Source organism: Schistocerca piceifrons, chromosome 11 (assembly GCF_021461385.2).
Source record: "Schistocerca piceifrons isolate TAMUIC-IGC-003096 chromosome 11, iqSchPice1.1, whole genome shotgun sequence".
Lineage (NCBI taxonomy): Eukaryota > Metazoa > Arthropoda > Insecta > Orthoptera > Acrididae > Schistocerca > Schistocerca piceifrons.
In genome coordinates, this window is record NC_060148.1 from 12093372 (window position 1) to 12109084 (window position 15713).

The 15713-nt window shown below is 42.6% G+C and overlaps 1 protein-coding gene across 1 annotated transcript in view; it reads left to right on the forward strand.

The window, feature by feature from the left end:
- LOC124720451 overlaps positions 1-15713 on the forward strand; it is a 381758-nt gene that overhangs the window by 80528 nt on the left and 285517 nt on the right. The gene's annotated exons all lie outside the window — the stretch shown is intronic.

A 15713-nucleotide genomic window follows, 5' to 3' on the forward strand; every position in this document is an offset into this window, starting at 1 on the left:
GCAAAGTGTCGCTGCAGGGCCGCACTCGCGTAGCGTGTAAGCCACCCGTGTCACCACATCGATACATTGGCCAGTAGCATTTCATGCGGCTGGTACAAAAACAGCTACCCAGCGAATGATCGGCAAGTTCTTTAATCACATCCAGTATTGTCGGTTACTATCAGTGAAGCGCTACGGACTATTCGATAATGACCTCGCTTGGCACTCGATTGTCTCTTGTTATCGGCCTGTCGACATTGCTGTGGTGAAGAGTTTTGCCGTGCACCTTGCTGTTGAAAGGTTACTTCAGGGTCATCCATCTCTGTGTCTCGTTCACCATCAGTCGACCTCGTTTTGCTAGACTACCGTTCGGTATCGTGTTCTCTTTCGTACACAGCCCTACTGCCTGGGGGCTTCACCTGTTTCTCCCACGGATTCTGATGGTGCGTGTGCCAATATCCGGTTACTTGTGGAAACAGCACTGGCAAATGAGGAGAAAGGAAATTTTTCGATGGATGCTAAATTTGTTTACCTGCTGGAGCAACAGCAGCAGCTAATCTAACGGCAGCAGCTACAGAGAGACTTGTTACAAAAATCGCTTCAGCCTCGAGCAGACAAACTCTGAATGCATCGGTCCACTTTACTGCAGACCTTGGTACCCCCACCTTTCAACGTTGTTTCCACTTTCATTGTCACAATGGAGAACTGGGACACTTCTTTGCACCAAATGAAGCAACATATGATGGCTTTTCTAATCACAGTTGATTCATTACAGTGATCATTGTTTCTCTCGTGGACATCACCAGCCACTTTTCACTGCTCCAATAATTAGCACATCTGTCCGACTGTGTCTCATTCTCCTTTTGAGAGATACGCATTCTATTGGCCGGTGTCACATTTCATCCCTCGTGTTTGCGGCGATTCAGCTGTAACACCTCGAACGGGGGCACCGTGTTGTGGAACTGTCAGTGTTATGCAATCTAAATTACCTTCGATTGTTCTCCTTTCCAAATGCTCACCTTTTAGTTTTTGTTCTCGTGGTCCACTGAGTCCGTACTGTGCCCGTGTGTGAAATTATTCTTCTTGTCTTTGTCTCCAGTGTTTCTCTGCTTCCAGATACTTAATGACGAACACGTCTTAAATGATAACCTTCTGTACGGTTTCAACTATTTACAATCATTGTGAAGACAGATCCAAATATCAGTAACTCATAATCTTACACACACCGATCAGTACATACGACGACATCGAACTCGAATTAAGATCTGAGACTTACACTCTTCATTTGTTTTAAGCATTTACATTCTAGTATGTCTTTTTTCTCTGAGGTGTTCACAAAAGGTTAGAGGGACATTGACAGAAGTATAAACGTCTGTGTCACACCTTGCCTCTGCTTTATTACAATACAGCATACGCAACATCTACAGAGATCACAGGTTGGGATGTGCATAGTGGATTTTTTTCCATTTTATGAAATATCCATAAGACACGACCACATTTCACCAGCGTGAACGTCCTCAGTGGGTCATTCTCACAAATAATCCACATTACACTACATTAATTATTATTCCCAGAGGTATCACACGAAGGCCTCTGGGCTCGAGCCTCACCAGCACTAAAAAACCCGGGCAATCATACCCCTCCTGGGTCGCTGACTTGAGATTTCTCAGACGCAAATCCAATTTCACTCGCACCAATCGAGACTGTGAGTCTCCGTCCGTGCTCTCCGGACGTGTGACGTCGCGATGCAACCGGCACTCGATTCGGAGGTCCCCACAGCGGCATCGAAACTGGATAACTAATCGGAAAAAATCTCGCGTGTCACCTACCGGATCAGAATTGCGCAGGCTGCTAATGGAGAACTCGTGGCGAGGCACACGTTCCGACCCCCCACATCAGACAATAGCGATCCCCAAGTTGCGACACCGTTGTGATTCGTCAGTGTCCGCAGAGTGAGGTGGCACGTTGATTAGCACACTGGACTCACGTTCGGGAGGATGACAGTTCGAACCCCTGTCCTGCCACCCAATTTTAGGTTTCCAGTGAGTTCCGTAAATTGCTCCAGGCAATGCCGGAACAGTTCCTCAAAGGGCCCAGTCGATTTCCTTCCCGTCCCTGACACGATCTGAGCTCGTGCTCTGCCTCCTACGACACTGATGGTGACGGGACGTTAAACCGAGTCTTCGTCCCCTTTTCGCCGTTGTCTGACGTGTCTTTGGTGTCTGGGCCTCCGGTCGTCCCTCGTCGAGTCGTGGGAGATGCATCCTCCGTGCCTGCAGTGTATGTGGGGTCTTCCCCATTCGTCTCGTATAGGATGCCTAAAGAATGCTGCATTCTCGGAATGCTGTACGACAGTTCGAACAAATGACGTCGGTAGTTTTATTTCAATAAAGCAGATTGACAATACTTCACTTTGAAATAACGAGGGTGTTACAAGCGATTGGCGACATGCAAACGAAAATGTTCTCCCCTGTAGACAGTGTCCAAACAAGCAACGGATATGGATCACTGATAACTGTTCTCGTGGCACTCTCTTCTATGTCGTGCTAATGCTCTGTGAATACTGTCCACTGGCCGCAGCTCGTGGTCGTGCGGTAGCGTTCTCGCTTCCCGCGCCCAGGTTCCCGGGTTTGATTCCCGGCGGGGTCAGGGATTTCTCTGCCTCGTGATGCCTGGGTGTTGTGTGATGCCCTTAGGTTGAGCCATTTGAACCAATACTGTCCACCAATGTCCGGCAGAGGCTTGCAGGATTGGTAGCTAGATGCTCCTCCTATCACGGTGATGTCCTGATCGGCGCGCTATTGACAGACGTCGTTTCACCGCCTTCTCTTCTCTTCTCTTCTTTTCTCTTCTCTTGTATTGTTCATCTTCATTCCGGCACTTGTGATTACGCCAGAACAGTGTTTTTCTGTTCACTCCCGAGCAGACGATCCAGATCTCAGGGTCTCCTGTGTGCACAGTGACAAAAAGGGACACCTACATTTAGTGTGTCAAAACCGCACAACCCCTTCTACCTCCACACTAGGGTTGAACCGGGACACCGTTCGTGCGCTGCAGTTGTTAGCACTGGCAGGTGACCCCTTCACGTGGAAGTTGTTTCTCACACTTCTCAATTCTCACCGGGACATCCTGTTTTTCAGGTGGATACAGGGCCACTGACAGTTCTATGGTATATCAGGTGCTGTACGCCCGACTGGATTCGCCCGAATTCTCTCCGCCCTCGCAGTTTTTGGTGGCCTATAGAGACTGTTATCTTCCTCTTTGTTGGCAGTCCTCGATCACTGTGCTCTACTAAAGCATTACGCCGATCTTCACATTGCCGTTGACCACCCGTCTACATTTTTGGCCTCGACACCTTTATGTAGAGTGGGTTCTCTATCTCGTGAAGTAAAGGTCCTATTGACAGCAGTGCCTTTCTGTGAACTGGACAGTCCTTGCACTGTTTTGCATCTACACGTGAGCTGCAGTTGCCGAGTGCCTCAGAGTTTCAGGTGCACGTCACCCTTCGGCTGGACACTGCACCCCATTTTTGCCGTGCCAGATCAATTCCGCTTACCTCGAGTGCCGCTGTGAAGCAGGAGCTAGATCATCTCCGGGTTGCTGTGCTTATCGAGATGGTGAAACCGGCTGTTCGGGCTACTCCTAGTTGTCGGCAGGAAGCCTGAGGGTTCTCTCGGGTGTGTCAAGATTTAAAGGCTACAATTAATGCTCTTAACGTTCAGCACAGGGCAGGAGCATGTAGAGGAAATACAGCTCAAGTTTAAAATGATAGTTGACCATGCACTGGAGAGCTATGTCTCCTATTATATAGGAAAGATCTTCCACGAAACTTCCTGGCACATTAAAACTGTGTGCCGGACCGAGACTCGAACTCGGGACCTTTGCCCTTCGCGGGCAAGTGCTCTACAGTTTTAATCTGCCAGGAAGTTTCATATCAGCGCACACTCTGCTGCAGAGTGAAAATCTCATTCTGGAAACATCCTCCCAGGCTGTGGCTAAGCCATGTCTCCGCAATATCCTTTCTTTCAGGAGTGCTAGTTCTGCAAGGTTCGCAGGAGAGCTTCTGTAAAGTTTGGAAGGTAGGAGACGAGGTACTGGCGGAATTAAAGCTGTGAGGACGGGGCGTGAGTCGTGCTTGGGTAGCTCAGTTGGTAGAGCACTTGCCCGTGAAAGGCAAAGGTCCCGAGTTCGAGTCTCAGTCCGGCACACAGTTTTAATCTTCCAGGAAGTTTCATATCGGTGCACACTCCGCTGCAGAGTGAAAATCTCATTCTGGGAAGATCCTCCATGTTATACAGTCACTGTAAAGAAACTTCTAAAGAAACAGACATTACTGCACAATATGTGTGAAACAAAGCATAGGACTACAGATAGAGAGATGCCGAGTGAAAAGCATTTTGCTGTCGAGAGAGTAGTGTGTGATGCCTCGAATGAAGACCGTAGCAGGATATTGTCGGGTAATCTTCTACAGAATCCAAAGAAATTCTGGTTGTATGTAAAGTCTGTTAATGGAACCAAAGTTAGTTTCAGTCCCTAGCTTATGAGACAGGAACTGAAACTGGCAATAGCAAAGCAAAGTTTGAAAAGCCTAACTCTGCTTTCAAGTGTTCCTTTTCAAAGGAAAGTCCAGCAGAATTGCCTCAATTTATTCCTCATACCACTGAAAAGATCAATGAAATAAGTGTCAGAGGTGTTGAGCAACAGCTGAAATCGTTAAAACTGAACAAAGCTGAAGGACCTGATGGAATCCGTTTCAGTTTCTGTGCTGAATTTGTGGCTGAATTAGCCCCTCTTATAACTAATGGTCGCATAGGTTCAGTCGTGGGTAAAGCTGATCGTAGACTTAAGTTTAATGCCCCTATTACACGATGCGCCTAATTCGTTTGCCTCTGCACCAGCACCCCAAGCGGGCGTATCGCATATACCTGTTTCAGCATCCACACGGGATATACCTGGAGCACGTGCGCAATAGATGTAATAATGCACAAAACTCAAACAGAACTGTCTGATCTCTTGTAAAGTCGGTCGTTCTACCCCGTGAAATGCAAGGTACGCTGTGTTCCATATTGGAACATCATTCGTTCTAAATATTTGTGAACTTGAGGTTCCTATGTAATAAAAAAATTGTTTTTATCATTATTTATTAAGTGATTGTTATTCTCTTATGTAGGTTACTACTGTTCTGAATTGCAGACTCAACAGTTTTATATTAAGACACTTGGTTACACGGGTATAAGTATATATAAATTTATCTAAAAACAAAGATGATCTGACTTACCAAACGAAAGCATTGGCAGGTCGATAGACACACAAACAATCACAAACATACACACAAAATTCAAGCTTTCGCAACAAACTGTTGCCTCATCAGGAAAGAGGGAAGGCGAGGGAAGACGAAAGGATGTGGGTTTTAAGGGAGAGGATAAGGAGTCATTTCAATCCCGGGAGCGGAAAGACTTACCTTAGGGGGAAAAAAGGACGCGCGCACACGCACACACACACACACACGCATCCATCCACACATATACAGACACAAGCAGACATATTTAAAGACAAAGAGTTTGGGCAGAGATGTCAGTCGAGGCGGAAGTGCAGAGGCAAAGATGTTGTTGAATGACAGGTGAAGTATGAGCGGCGGTAACTTGAAATTAGCGGAGATTGAGGCCTGGTGGATAACGGGAAGAGAGGATATATTGAAGAGCAAGTTCCCATCTCCGGAGTTCGGATAGGTCGGTGTTAGTGGGAAGTATCCAAATAACCCGAACGGTGTAACACTGCGCCAAGATGTGCTGGCCGTGCACCAAGGCATGTTTAGCCACAGGGTGATCCTCATTACCAACAAACACTGTCTGCCTGTGTCCATTCATGCGAATGGACAGTTTGTTGCTGGTCATTCCCACATAGAATGCATCAAAGTGTAGGCAGGTCAGTTGGTAGATCACGTGGGTGCTTTCACACGTGGCTCTGCCTTTGATCGTGTACACCTTCCGGGTTACAGGACTGGAGTAGGTGGTGGTGGGAGGGTGCATGGGACAGGTTTTACACCGTGGGCGGTTACAAGGGTAGGAGCCAGAGGGTAGGGAAGGTGGTTTGGGGATTTCATAGGGATGAACTAAGAGGCTACAAAGGTTAGGTGGACGGCGGAAAGACACTCTTGGTGGAGTGGGGAGGATTTCGTGAAGGATGGATCTCATTTAAGGGCAGGATTTGAGGAAGTTGTATCCCTGCTGGAGAGCCACATTCAGAGTCTGATCCAGTCCCGGAAAGTATCTTGTCACAAGTGGGGCACTTTTGTGGTTCTTCTGTGGGAGGTTCTGGGTTTGAGGGGGTGAGGAAGTGGATCTGGTTATTTGCTTCTGTACCAGGTCGGGAGGGTAGTTGCGGGATGCGAAAGCTGTTTTCAGGTTGTCGGTGTAATGGTTCAGAGATTCCGGACTGGAGCAGATTCGTTTGCCACGAAGACCTAGGCTGTAGGGAAGGGACCGTTTGATGTGGAATGGGTGGCAGCTGTCATAATGGAGGTACTGTTGCTTGTTGGTGGGTTTGATGTGGACGGATGTGTGAAGCTGGCCATTGGACAGATGGAGGTCAACGTCAAGGAAAGTGGCATGGGATTTGGAGTATATATTTTTCCTATGTGGAATGTTTCCCTCTATTATATATATAAATTTACATGTATTCACCAGTTTGCACATTGAGGACGCACTTATTTTTGGAGCTATTGCTCAGGCAGGCAGTGGCAGTAAATCTTCAGATTAAGGCATGACGAAAACGAAAAGCCAGACATTGTTGAGTTCGGCCCTGGGAGGAAAGAGGCAACGAAGGTAGGGGATTATATTCATTGCTTATGAAAAAACTGAGGCCTGAAGATCCACAAGAATTCCGGAACTTCTTGAGGATGGACGTGGCCTGTTTCGAGAAGCTGTTGTTTATGATAGAAGACGGATTTAGCAAGTGCTACACAGTCATGAGGGATGCTATCTGTCATTCTCTAAAATAGTAATTAAATCATATGTTTATATGTTTTGTGATCATACCCGCCTAAATCACTGATAAAAAACTGGTAAACACTCTGTTACGTTGCGGGCCGGTTGTAACGTTACATTTCCTGTCGAATGGGGAATCTTTTAAGAGTCTTGCTTTTAGCCAGAGAATAGCACAGCCCACCATTTCAAAAGTTGTTGTGGATGCATGCACTGCAATTTGCCCCGCTTGAAAGGACCAATACTTACAGGTGTATTTTTACAAGTTTTGAGTGTGCGGTGCATAAGTACTACTGAAAGTTTTTCAGTCCTCGTGTGGCGCATCGGGCGAAACTGCACGGACTTAGTCGCCAATCACTGCCAGTTTCTCTTTTCGGACATGCTGAAATAAACAAGAAATCGTAACCTAAGGCATTACGATACAAACTGAAAATCACAGTGTGGCGTCATATGTGTATTACTCAGGAAGATAAGATTGCCGACGTATCGTATTATGACACAGCAGGTCACACGTACACCTTTCGTCGCTGTACGCCCGAATTGAGACACTTGACGCCTCTTTGCTCTGTTTCATTTCTAGAATACGAAGTAATCAATAGAAATAATGCTTTCACAAACAGCAAGTAGGAAAGAAAGTCTACTAGCAAAAAAGCTTTTTCCCTGAATTTAAAAAAACTTACATACTGAAAAAAAACTTGGAAAATCCCCAACATTAAAATCTGAAATGAGCTACTAGCCCTGAAGCAGTAAGCAAATAACGAGCAGAAAACACTGCGGTGAACCCATCTGCGCGTGCGCGAGTTATTGCAGCCTAGTGCGCGTGTGCGAATTGACGGCAGTTTAGAACTGCTCTCTATTCTGGTGCGTGGATAATGTGTCTGCTAATTTTTGTAGTTTCACCCATTCTAGCACTAGACGGCTGTCGTGCTAGACCAGTACCGTTCACAGCAGATTGTCGTGTAATACCCGCTTAATGGTAGAATATGGGGGGGGGGGGGGGGGGTGCAGTCCGTCTAGGAAGGAGATTGCTCACAAATCGCTCGTGCGACAGGTTCTAGAATATTGCTAGAGTGTGTGGGACGTGTACCAAACGGGGCTAACAGGAGATGTTGAACATATGCAGAGAAGGAATCCTCATAGGTTTGTTTAACTCGTGAGAGAGTGTCGCAGAGATACTGAAGGAACTGAACTGAAAGACTTTTGAAGATGGACATAAACTATCCTGAGAAAGTCTGTTAATAATGTTTCAAGAACTGACAGAGACTTAGCAACAACAAGAAATTTGATAAAGGGTGACCACGGTTTTTCGACGATGCATTTTAGAAGCTGCAACATTATTGAACTGTCGAGTGCTAAAAGGTGATCGGCAATGTATTCCTCCTGGCGATGTTCGACAGTATGCTTCCAGTTCTCATCAATAGACACCGATAACACAGTAGGGAACTGTCTTAGAAGAAAACCTAGATCAGTTTCTTTTGCCATTAGCAATAATTGAATTGAAATTTGACACTCTACACGCTACAAAGACGAGTGCCACATTTACCTGAAGATGAAGAGGGAAACAGAAAAATATTTTAGAATACAGTGAAACCTCTACATAACGTTTTTCAAGGGACCACAAATTCTGAACACTGTATACAGGAAAACACTATAAAGAGGAAGACTTCCAAATAATAATTATAGGGCATTACTGAAGATCGGGATACCACTAATCAGCTTTGACAAATGGTGCCATAGATGACATTTTAAACTTTCACAACACTGTAATACGATATTACCGCCACGACAATTTTCCCCACGAAAAGTAAATGTCTTATCCGGGATCAAATTGAAAAACGTGCCTGTTTCGTCAGCGTTATAAATGTCGAGCAGTTTGTAGCCGTGTATCATATTAGGGACGGAGTGCATCCACTGAGCTACAGTTTGTTCGTCCACACTTTTACTTTCTCCACATTCCGCTTTGTATACAACACCATGATGCTGTCGAAATTTATCAATCCATCCACTGGACGGCTTAAAACTTTCCATTCCTAACAGCAGTGTTATTTGAAGCACCTTCTCCTTCAAAATAGTTCCGTTTGCAGCACACACCTGCTGATACCAAGTTAATAAAACTTCCCCCATTTCATCGTAAGTTGACGGTTCCGAAAGCATATGTTTAGAATTTCCACATTTCTCAAACCCTTTCATTATCGACGATCTGTTTTTCGTAATAGTGTTGAGCGTCGAGGGGGCCAGTTCAAATTGCTTCGCTAGCTCTATGCGACTCACACCGGGAGATGTCTCCACTTTTTTAATAACAGAAACCGTCTCCTCCAGAGAAATGTTGTTCTGCTTTTCACTCGTGTCCACTGATGAAAGCTTAAAAAAAAAGTTATATCGAAGACACACACTCACTAGATACACGAACTGTTTGCTGCTCAGCTCACACAACACGCTACGAATACAAAGCATCGACTGAAATTGCACCAAAAAGATTGCAAGCAGAATGTGCGTCACATGTCACATGACTGGGTTCTGCCACTCACATATAAAACACGCTGAATGCGGGCTTTCCGAGCCGGTGCAAATCGTGAATCCACAGAATGGAAAGTGATGCATCTACATTCAGTCACTTAAACATTATAAAGAGGTAAATAATTGACCAGGGTTCCAAAAATATGAGCGTTACACGGAGAAAATTGTAATATAGAGGAAACGCAGGAAAACATTATATGGAGGAACATTATAAAGAGGTTTCACTGTATCTGAATGGGTGCATTCATTGTCTTCTGGTGGTGAAACTTGATCCGTAGTGTATTCAAAATGAAAATATTCTTCCTAATTTTAACATAATGCTTTCCATTCTACCTCTACCTCTACCTCTACATCTACAACTACATTTGTACCCCACAAGCGGCAAGCGACCGTGCAGCACGTGGCGGAGAGTACCCCTTACCACTAACCAGTCATTTCCTTTCCTGTTTCACTCGCAAATTGAACGAGGGAGAAACGACGATCTATATACCTCCGTACGAGTCCAAATTTTTGATATTTTACCTTCTCGGTCCTTACACGCAATGTATGTCGTTGGCAGTAGGATTGTTCGGCAGCCAGCTTTAAACAGTGGTTCTCTAAATTTTCTCAGTAGTTTTCCTCGAAAAGAATGTCGCCTTTACTTCGGGGATTCCCATTCGCGTTCCCGAAGCATCTCCGTAACACGTGTCGTTTGAACCTACTGGTAGCAGATCTAGCAAAATGGTTCTGAGCACTATGGGACCTAACATCTGAGGTCATCAGTCCCCTTGAACTTAGAGCTACTTAAACCTAACTAACCTAAGGACATCACACACATCCACGCCCGAGGCAGGATTTGAACCTGCGACTTTAGCAGCAGCGCGGTTCCGGACTGAAGCGCCTGGAACCGCTCGGCCACTGCAGCTGGCCAGATCTAGCAACTCACTTTTGAATTGCTTCCACGTCTTCCTTCAATCCGACACGGTACAGATCCCAAACACTCGAGCAGTACACCAGAATAGGTTGTACTAGCATCCTGTGTGCGGTCTCCTTTACAGATGAGCCACACTTCTTTAAAATTCTCCCAATAAATCAAAGCTGACCGTTCGCCTTCCCTACCACAGTTCTCACACACTCGTTCCATTTCGTACCACTCTGCACCGTTACTGCCAGATATTTGCACAACTTGACTGTGTTGAGCAGTACACTACTGATGCAGTATCTGAACATTACGGGTTTGTTTTTCCCCCTCACTCACATTAACATGCGTTTTTCACATTTAGCGCTAGCTGCTATTCGTTACAACTAGAAACTTCGTCCGAGTCATCTTACGTCCTCCTACAGTCCCTCAGCTTCGACATCATCTTGTACACCACAGCTTCAACAAACGGCCACAGATTGCTGTCCACTCTGTCTGCTAAATCATTTATTTATATAACTTTTTCCCGTACGTGTGACGTTCACCTGCTTTATTTCGTCGTCTATTGCCCTCGGTGTCAACGTACTGCATTGCTGTACTGGCTTAAAAATGGAGTGTGACGTTCAGAACTGACTACTTTAAATGATGTAGCCGACAGGTGCACAGTTCTTTACTTTCGCTGCTTACAACCCCCCCCCCCCCCCTCAATAATACACAGTTATATGGCCAGTGGACTATTGTTTAACTTTCAATAAGCAGGCGAACGTCCACATACTGCTACAATAACCACACAGTTCACAGTCTTTAAAATAAATTTAACAGACGTTGTCATTGTTTTAACACACAACCTATTTTTTTTTACAGTAATTTCTCGGTTAAGTTAATGCATTGTTGTTGTTCTAACCGACCCCAGTTTCTTGTCTGAAACTCGGCCGTGGACTGACTGTCTCTAGCCCAAAAATTGGGCCTTTAGATATCCTCACAATAATAGGCATTGAAACTACACATTGTTTGATGTTTAATGTACAAAAATTACAATTAAAACTTAACTCATTAAATTAACTGAATACATGGAAAAATTGTCTTTTTAACAGTTTCTTCTACTACGAGGGTTAAGCCAAATTATTTGTTTAAATGATGAGATTAACACACAGTTACGCAAACAATACTTTTGACGAAACTGAAAATTACTTTGGAATTAATTTGCTATCATGTTTTCGAATAGATCCAACTAGATCCTTTAAGAATACTATTAGTTGTTCCTCCAAATGTTTATAATTAGTGCAGAAATTATATTTGTTTGTACATCAACAATAGAATTTAAGCTACGAAACAATTACTGATTCCACCCTACAACAGAAGATACTAACTAGGAATAGTCTTAAATATATTATAAAATCAGTTACATACATAAAAATGAGCGCAAAGTTAGATCTGGTGTTATATTCTTTAAAACTGAGGACCAACCTCTCTCTTTGATGAAAATGCAGATTATACTCCAAGTATGTTAACAGTAATGAGTTATATTCTTTAAAACTAAGGACCAACCTTTCTGTTTGATGAAAATCCAGATTATACCCAAGTATGTTAACAATAATGAGTCAAAAATGAATTTTTAATGCGGCAGATGGCAAAACAAGAGGGGAAGTAAAATTATACCAGCTTGCTTCGTCATGTACACACCCAGATAATCGGAAGCTCGTTATAATTTTAATAATAATAATAATAATAATAAACAAGAATAATAATAAACCCCGTGGAGGCCCGGGAAAAGAATAGGCCTTCGGTATGTTCTGCCAGTCGTAAAAGGCGACGAAAAGAACAAACCACTAATAGGGCTAACCCCCCTTTTAGTGTGATTAGTTGGTTCAGGACAGAACTAAAGAAGCCTCGGACAAGCGCCGTCATGGTCGGGGACGACGCTTGAACCCTATGCCCGCCCACAATGGTAATGACACTGCTAACCAACTGGAAAATGATTTAAATCCAAATAGAGGTGTTTTGCAGGATATGCTTCCTAGAAGGAAAACAAAGACAGAGGATGAGATGGTCAGATGAAGTTAACAGACACCTCATGTTCTGTTACTACCAAGCAACGAATTTGGGAACCAACACAACTGGATACAGATCACAAGTATACACAACATTTATTACCAGATACCCAGAATTAAAATTTTTAACATAACGACGACTAGCTGATCAGATCCGTGTAATAATCAAAAATAACAGGATACCCCAGTCAGAATTAGGAAACATCAAACAACAAGTACAACAAATACTGGAACAAAATAATGTGCAATCAGAAGAAGAAGAAAATACAGTAATGGACTCAAACATCCCAGAGCAAACAAACAAAGAACAACACACATCAGTTAAACAATCAGAGGAAAATGAAATCTTAAGACAGCCACCAGAACAAGCACAAATAGAACACGAAGTGACACACATGTTGGATATAGAAGAAAAATTTCAGCTGACATATATAGAATACAAAGACACAAATACAGACATTAGACCATTCTTGCATAGACCCCCAAATAACCCACAAGTCGAAACAACAATAACAACTATCAACAGAATCATACACAACAAAATAAATGAAAACATAACTATGGAAGAGTTACAACTACTGGTTTATATAGGAGCACTCACTACACTAAATATACACACTAGGCAGAGATCAGAACCAACCAACACACAGAAGAAACCCACAAAACCAGCATGGCAACACAGGCTACAGATCAGAATAGATAAACTGAGAAAAGACATCGGACAGCTAACACAATTTATAAGAAATGAAATGTCAGAAAAAAACGAAAAAGGTTAGGTAAAATCTCACAACAAGAAGCGATAGAGCAATCAGATGAAAAGAAGCAGAAATTACAAGCATTGGCCAAACGACTTAGAAGATGCAAAAAAAGTGAAAATAGAAGGAAACAAAACCCAACATTCAACACAAACCAAAAGAAATTTTACCAGACAATAGATAACACACACATTAAAATAGACAATCCACCAAACATAACAGGCATGGAACACTTTTGGAGCAGAGCAACATATGGTCAAACCCAGTACAACATAATAGGCATGCACGGTGGATACAAGCAGAAACACACACATACAAGATGATACCACAAATGCATGAAGTGATAATTTTGCAACATGAAGTCACCCAAGCAATTAATTCTACTCACAATTGGAAAGCCCCTGGAAAAGATAAAATAGCAAATTTCTGGCTAAAGAAGTTCACCTCAACACATTCACATCCAACTACATTGCAGACCCATACACATTCCCTGATACACTTACACATGGAATAACTTATCTGAAACCTAAAGATCAAGCAGACACAGCAAACCCAGCTAAATATCGCCCCATAACATGCCTACCAACAATCTACAAAATATTAACTTCAGTCATTACACAGAAATTAATGACACATACAACACAGAACAAAATTATAAATGAAGAACAAAAAGGCTGCTGCAAAGGAGCACGAGGATGTAAAGAGCAACTGATAATAGATGCAGAGGTGACATATCAAGCTAAAACTAAACAAAGGTCGCTACACTACGCATACATTGATTACCAAAAAGCTTTTGATAGTGTACCCCACTCATGGTTACTACAGATATTGGAAATACACTAAGTAGATCCTAAATTGATACAGTTCCTAAACATAGTAATGAAAAACTGGAAAACCACACTTAATATACAAACAAATTCAAATAATATCACATCACAGCCAATACAGATTAAGCGTGGAATATACCAAGGAGACTCATTAAGTCCTTTCGGGTTCTGCCTTGCTCTGAACCCACTATCCAACATGCTAAATAATACAAATTATGGATACAATATTACTGGAACATACCCACACAAAATCACACATTTGCTATACATGGATGATCTAAAACTACTGGCAGCAACCAATCAACAACTCAACCAATTACTAAAGATAACAAAAGTATTAAGCAATGATATAAATATGGCTTTTGGAACAGACAAATGTAAGAAAAATAGCATAGTCAAGGGAAAACACACTAAACAAGAAGATTACATATTGAATAACCACAGCGACTGCACAGGAGCAATGGAAAAAACAGATGCCTATAAATATCTAGAATACAGACAAAAAATAGGAATAGATAATACAAATATTAAAGAAGAACTAAAAGAAAAATATAGACAAAGACTAACAAAAATACTGCAGACAGCATTGACAGCAAGAAACAAGACAAAAGCTATAAATACTTATGCTATACCAATATTGACCTACTCATTTGGAGTAGTGAAATGGAGTAACACAGGCCTAGAAGCACTCAATACACTTACACGATCACAATGCCACAAATATAGAATACATCACATACAGTCAGCAACAGAAAGATTCACATTAAGCAGAAAGGAAGGAGGAAGGGGATTCATCGACATAAAAAGCCTACATTATGGACAGGTAGACAATTTAAGAAAATTCTTTATAGAACGAGCAGAAAGTAGCAAAATACACAAAGCAATCACTCATATAAATACATCGGCTACACGACTGCAATTTCATAACCACTTCTACAACCCTTTAGATCACATAACATCAACAGATACGAAGAAAGTAAATTGGAAAAAGAAAACACTACATGGCAAGCACCCGTATCATCTAACACAGCCACACATCGATCAAGATGCATCCTACACGTGGCTAAGAAAAGGCAATATATACAGTGAGACGGAAGGATTCACGATTGCAATACAGGATCAAACAATAAACACCAGATATTACAGCAAGCATATTATTAAACATCCCAATACCACAACAGATAAATGCAGACTTTGCAAACAACAAATAGAAACAGTAGATCACATCACAGGCGGATGTACAATACTAGCAAATACAGAATACCCCAGAAGACATGACAATGTAGCAAAAATAATACATCAGCAACTTGCCATACAACATAAACTAATAAACCAACACGTTCCCACATACAAGTATGCACCACAAAATGTACTGGAGAATGATGAATACAAATTATACTGGAACAGAACCATTATAACAGATAAAACACCACATAACAAACCTGACATCATACTCACCAATAAAAAGAAGAAATTAACACAACTAATCGAAATATCCATACCCAATACAACAAATATACTAAAGAAAACAGGAGAAAAAATTGAAAAATACATCCAACTGGCTGAGGAAGTCAAGGACATGTGGCATCAGGATAAAGTTGACATTATACCAATTGTACTATCAACTACAGGAGTCATACCACACAATATCCACCAGTACATCAATGCAATACAGCTACATCCAAACGTATATATACAACTAC